Below are 6,493 nucleotides of genomic sequence, written 5' to 3' on the forward strand. Positions count from 1 at the left end.
CCTGCAACCAGAAAGAGTGAGGTATGCAGAGGAAGACTGAACAAAATGAAGAGGAGCTTTATTGAGTGATAAAACAGCTCAGAGGAGAACTGCAAGGGGCAGCTCCTTTCTGCAGCCAAGGTGTCCAGTCCAGTGTTCCAGCTCTCAGCAAAGAGGGTAGCTCCTCTCTGCAGCTGGTCATCACATTGTGCAGCTCTCAGCAGAGAGGAGGCCCTACAGTGGGTAACTCCTCTCTGCATTCAGGTTGCCCCATCATCTCTCTAGCTCTGGCTGAGCCTGGGGCTTTTATGGGTCTCAGAGGGGAGGAAATGTGCACCAATTAGTCACCAGGCAAACATAAGTGGGCTCAGAAAAGTCACCACAAGTCCCCACTCTGGTCCATGGGACTGGCAGCCCAACTCCCAGCCTTCAGGCCCTCCCTGGCCTGAAGGTGGGGCCTCACCAGTGACCTGCCCACTTCTGCCCAGAAGCCTGTCTGCTTCCTGCTGCTGTCCATGGTGCTCAGTTTGCTCACACCAAGAAGCACCTGCAGGCTGGTGCTGAGCTACCCTCAGTGCCCCCCCAGCTTCCCCTGACCACGCTTGTTGGCACTCAAAGTCTGCAGGGGGCTGAGACAGCAGGAGGCTAGCATGTCAGTGCTGCCCTGAGTGTGCACACACCCAGCTGGGCTATGACAACCTGGGCTTGGCCCCAAATCTGCTCCAAGATCAGAGTGGGCACCAGAAGTGGGAAGAGGCCAGGCAGTGGGAGCAGACACCCCTGAGCTTGTAGGGGAAAACAGGGGTCTTTCCTGGGACTCTGAGGGTGTAGACTTCTAAAAAAGAACAGGTATACATTTAGTTTCTTTAATTTTTCCCTTTATTATGAATTATTGCAAACATGTTGAAAAGGTAAAGAGGATAATATAATTAAAATCCATGTATACATTACATAAAAATGAAGCACTTCTGATTGCAGTCTTCTACCTCCTTCTTTGAGGTAACTGGTATCCTGATTTTGTGTGTGTATGTGCTTTTCTTTACACTGCAAATAAATGTCTTAATATTTTTATCCTAAATGAGTGATTTGCTAAATAATATTTAATATTGTTTTGCATGCTTCTATACTTTACACAAATGCTATGAACACTGAATGCTACTTTTTGCAATGTGACTCTTTTTTGGAAACAATATTTCTGATATTTACTTAGGTGATACTAGTAACTCCACTTCATTAATTTTCACAGCTTTGTAACATTTAATTGCATGGATATGACACATTTTATTTATCCACATTTAGATTGTTTACAGAATTAAGCCAAGGTCTGAGCTGTTCTTATACCTTCCTCTCTTGCTCCCCAGAAAAAGTAAAGAGCTTTGTGGTTTATTCCCATTATGGAGGATTAAATTGTTGTTTACCTTTGTGAGAGCTGCTTCAGTGAACTACTGGGGCAGAGGCCAAAATGCTATTTAGGTCTGAGTGAGCAGGTGAGGAAGAGAGGAGTGCCTAATAGAACCACTACAAGTCTCTCTGGGTTAACTGGTTTGGGGGTTTAAAAACATACGGAAAAATGCTCAACATCATTAATGATCAAGGAAATGCAAATCAAAACCACAATGCAATACAACCTTACTCCTGTAAGAATGGCCATTGTCAAAAAATAAAAAAAACAGTAGATGTTGGCATGGATGTGACGATCAGGGAACACTTCTACACCCCTGGTGGAAATGTAAACTAGTACAGCCGCTATGGAAAACAGTGTGGAGATTCCTCAAAGAACTAAAAGTAGAACTACCACTTGACTCAGCAATCCCACTGCTGGGTATCTACCCAGAGGAAAAGAAGTCATTATTCAAAAAACATACTTGCACGTGCATATTTATAGCAGTACAATTCACAATTGCAAAATCGTGGAACCAACCCAAATCTCCATCAATCAAAGAATGGATAAAGAAACTGTGGTGTATATATACAATGTAATACTACTCGGCCATAAAAAGGAATGAATTAACAGCATTTGCAATGACCTGGATGGGATTGGAGCCTATTATTCTAAATGAAGTAACTCAAGAATGAAAAAACAAACATTTGTATGTTCTCACTGATATGTGGGAGCTAAGCTATGAGGACGCAAATGCATAACAATGATACAATGGACTTTGGGGACTTGAGGGGGATAGTGGGAGGGGGCAAGGGATAAAAACAACAAATACGATGCAGTGTATACTGCTCGGGTGATGGGTGCAACAGGATCTCACAAATCACCACTAAAGAACTTACTCCTGTAACCAAATACCACCTGTGCCCCAATAACTTATGGAAAAAAATGGATGCATATTTTAGGAAAATGTTTGGCCAGTGTCAGGGGAAGCTCTTTTCTATTCGTTGTTTTCATAAGGCACAATCTATATTTTTAGGAGATTCAAAACTCTAAGAGCCAGATATCCGCCAGATGTGTTTGTGATGGTGCTTTTATTTTCTATTCAACATAGCATTAAATAATTATCCAATATTACTCTCATTGGGTTCTCAGAGCTCTGTTGTAAACTCTCTTTGTTTGTATTATTTCAATAATTTGAGCCATAAATGGAAATTCTTATCCTCCTCTTTCTGTCTTAGGAAGAAAAAATAGAAATATGTTAAAAGGTTATTATTTCATTGAACTTTGTGGACATGGTTTGGTCAGTGCTTCTCAATAAGAAGTGACCAGTCTTCCTCTTTTTTAACCACATTGATAAGAATGACTTCTACTATATTTTTTCTTCTTCTTACCTGGGATACTGATGGGTAAGCTTCATTTGTTTGGTAATATATCTGACAAGGGAGCAAGCATGGAGATATTCCTATGATACAGTACAAGCTATAAAGACTAAAGAATACCGCATGGTTTATTATTTTCTCTTTGGTTTATCCTACACAAATAATCTCCTGGGAATAAAAGGACCCAAGACTTGCTGAAACCACCACCATCGGTTCACCAAGTTCATTAGTTCACAGATGAAGCAATTTGTCGTATAGCAAATGGCCAAGAAGATGCCACTTCTTATTCTGGTAGTATTGTCCTAAGTCCCCAGGAAGCTTAGAAATTGGCTCTTCTCTTTACATATGTGCTGAATGTAAGCAAAACTGAATAATAATGTGTTTTGTACAATAAAGAGAGGAGGAAAGAGATTGTCATGCTTATAATAGAGGAGATGAAAAGGGATGCCGATAGGTAATTCCCCCTCAGAATCTGGGATATTATCAAATTATATGGGATACCTGACTTGTGGGGTTCAGTTCTCTGCTTTTATTCAGCATCACAGTGAGGTAGTAGAACCTTGGAGGGCATTGAAAGCTGCTCACCAGGGACCTGACTCCTCTACTTGGCAAAGATCCTGGTGCCTAAAATGCCCAACAAAACAGAAGCACTCCCTGCTTTACAGTGACCATAGAGGTGGTCAAGTGCGAATTGATGAGAAATCCTTGTAAATGTTTTGGAATAAATAAGTCCCTGAAGCTCTTACATAACATTAGAGAAGGTCCCTCTGAAGGAAAATAAATTGAATTTTGTGCTGGTCAACAGTGTAGAGATTCAGAACAGATTTAAATAGATTTAGAGAAATAAATATATCAGCTATTGGTTCTGAGAGTTGAGAAATAAATTGCATACCTGCTATGTTTGAAAAAAATGAATGTAGCAAACATGTCAAAAAAAGGTGAATATAGACTCAGAAGCTATGGCACAAGTAAAACAAATGGGCTTAACTGGGCTGTAGCTAATTGATCAGGCTTGGCACAACCTCTGGTGAAGAGAATAGTGCCCAGCACACAGATTATATGTTTAATAAAAGCCATCAGAAAGTCCTGTAATTTCTGCTTCCAAGGTGGTCATTATAATAACAATGGCAGTAGCTAGCATTTATTGGTCTCTTTCTCTGTGCCAAGGATGCTTATAATCATCTTACATGTGTTATTATCTAATTTAATCCTCACAGATATGCGCAAAGCAAAAGGTGTCTGAGAGAGGTCTCAATGAATTTAAAAGTTTATTTTGCAAAGGTTAAGGATCATGATCCACGACCACAGCCTTGAGCACACATGCCCAAGGCGGTTGGGTTACAGCTTGGTTTTATATGTTTTAGGGAGACATAAGACATATCAATATGTAAGATATGCATTGGTTCAGTCCAGAAAGGTGGGGCAACTGCAAGTGGGGGAACTTACAAGTCATGGGTAGATTCAAAGATTTCCTGATTGGCAATTGGTTGAAAGGGTTAAGCTCTGCCTGAAGAGTTAAAATCAGCTTGAGATAAGGTAAGGGGGTTGTTGTGGAAGCCAAGGTTCTTGTCACACAGATGAATCCTCTAGGTAGTTGTCTTCAGAGAGAATAGATGTGACTGTCTCTTACTGAAGGTGTCAGACTGCTAGAGAGACCTAGTAAAGGAAGGAGATACTTTACACAATGCAAAATTTCACCTCCAAGAGACAGCTTTGCAGGATCATTTCAAAATATATGTTTGTTTAAGGACCCTGCCATCTGTCATGTTATGCTATACCAGAGTCAGGCTGGAATTTGGTATCTTATGGTTATAGAGTCTCTTCTGTCAGTCTTAGGATCTGTATTTTAATGTTAATGGTGGTCAGTCGTATACTTGAACTCCAAAGAGAGGTGAGTATAATGAGGTGCGTATAATGAGTATAATGAGCCTCATTGTTGGCTCCTCTTGGCAAGTCATTTGGGGGGCTTAGAATTTTATTTTTGGTTAACGTGTGTTGTAAGGAAGAGTGTATTAATATCTCAATCTTACAGCAGAGAAAATTGAGAATCTGAGAGGATAAGAAACTTGCCCATTTCAAATCCATTCACTCTCCTCTATATCCTTCGTCACCACCTTAATATGGGCCCAGTCATTTCTTACTTTGATTACTGCAGTAGCCTCCTAATGGCTTCCCTGTATACCCTCTTGCCTCCTTCTCTGCCTGTTTCCAACAGGATACCCAGAGTGAATTTATATTAAGTACATTGGACTCTATCCCCTTCCCAGTCCTTCTGGGATTTCTCATTCCTTGTGTTACCTTGGCGGTCAGGTTCTAGTTATAATCTCCAGTGTCGTGGCGTTCTTCCCTTGTTTGCTAATTTTAAGCTGCACTGGTCTTCGGATTCTAGAAACATTGCCTTAGGACCTTTGCATATACTATTGCCTCATTTTATCCTCCCATTCTGGTTAGAATTAGATTCTGTGGCAACTGGCAAAAAACTCCAACTAACAGTAGCTTAAACTTGATAGAAGTTTATTTTTCTCACATGAAATTTCTAGTAGATTGTCAATGGCTCTATGATGTCAGAGTCTGGGTTACTCTGCTGTGTGTAGCGTCCTTCATAATCCAAACTGGCATCATTTCTCTTTCTGGTAGTCAGATGAATGAAGGGACAGAGGAAGGTCACTTAAGGAAGGTTCTAGATATTGCCAAAGGATGTTTCAGTTTGCAACCTATCAGCTGCTGGAGCTAATGGCTTAATAGCCCTGCTAAGCTGTGAGGGAGGTAATTTTCCTTTATTGGAGTCTATAAAGCACTTGGCTTATCATTTAACAAAAAGAAAATATGAAATTATGGTTACACTTAAAATGATGACTATTTTCTTTACTACTTCAAATGTATTCCTTGCAGCTTTATTTCCATGCTTTTTGACCTATACAATAACTTCTCACTTCAAGGACAATTCAAGCATGTTAGTGTATTCTTATAAAGAAGACTCTTTACATAGCAATTAAATAGAACATGTATTAGCACTACACGTGATTCAACTGGCATAATGGCAGTGTGAACAGATATGACCAAGTTGGCATGTGTGCAGGCAATGACAACTACCTCATTCCTGTTGCCTGGCTAATAATCAGGATTATAACAGCCATGCCATCCCAATTTTAAAAATATTAAAATGTGAAAAACAAGATATTTAGTGGTTTATTGCCTTTCATTCCTTAGAAGAATGCAAACTTCTTAAATACAAAGGCTTTGCTTTATTCACGATGTTTTTTCTTTTTCACTCTTTTTTTTTATTATTACACTTTTAAGTTTTAGGGTACATGTGCACAATGTGCAGGTTTGTTACATATCTATACATGTGCCATATTGGTGTGCTGCACCCATTAACTCATCATTTAGCATTAGGTATATCTCCTAATGCTATCCCTCCCCCCTCCCCCCACCCCACAACAGTCCCCGGAGTGTGATGTTCCCCTTCCTGTGTCCATGTGTTCTCATCGTTCAATTCTCACCTATGAGTGAGAACATGCGGTGTTTGCTTTTTTGTCCTTGCGATAGTTTACTGAGAATGATGTTTTCCAGTTTCATCCATGTCCCTACAAAGGACATGAACTCATCATTTTTTATGGCTGCATAGTATTCCATGGTGTATATGGGCCACATTTTCTTAATCTAGTCTATCACTCTTGGACATTTGGGTTGGTTCCAAGTCTTTGCTATTGTGAATAGTGCCGCAATAAACATACGTGTGCATGTGTCTTTA

The sequence above is a fragment of the Nomascus leucogenys genome, chromosome 9, assembly GCF_006542625.1.
Source record: "Nomascus leucogenys isolate Asia chromosome 9, Asia_NLE_v1, whole genome shotgun sequence".
In the NCBI taxonomy this organism is placed as follows: Eukaryota; Metazoa; Chordata; class Mammalia; order Primates; family Hylobatidae; genus Nomascus; species Nomascus leucogenys.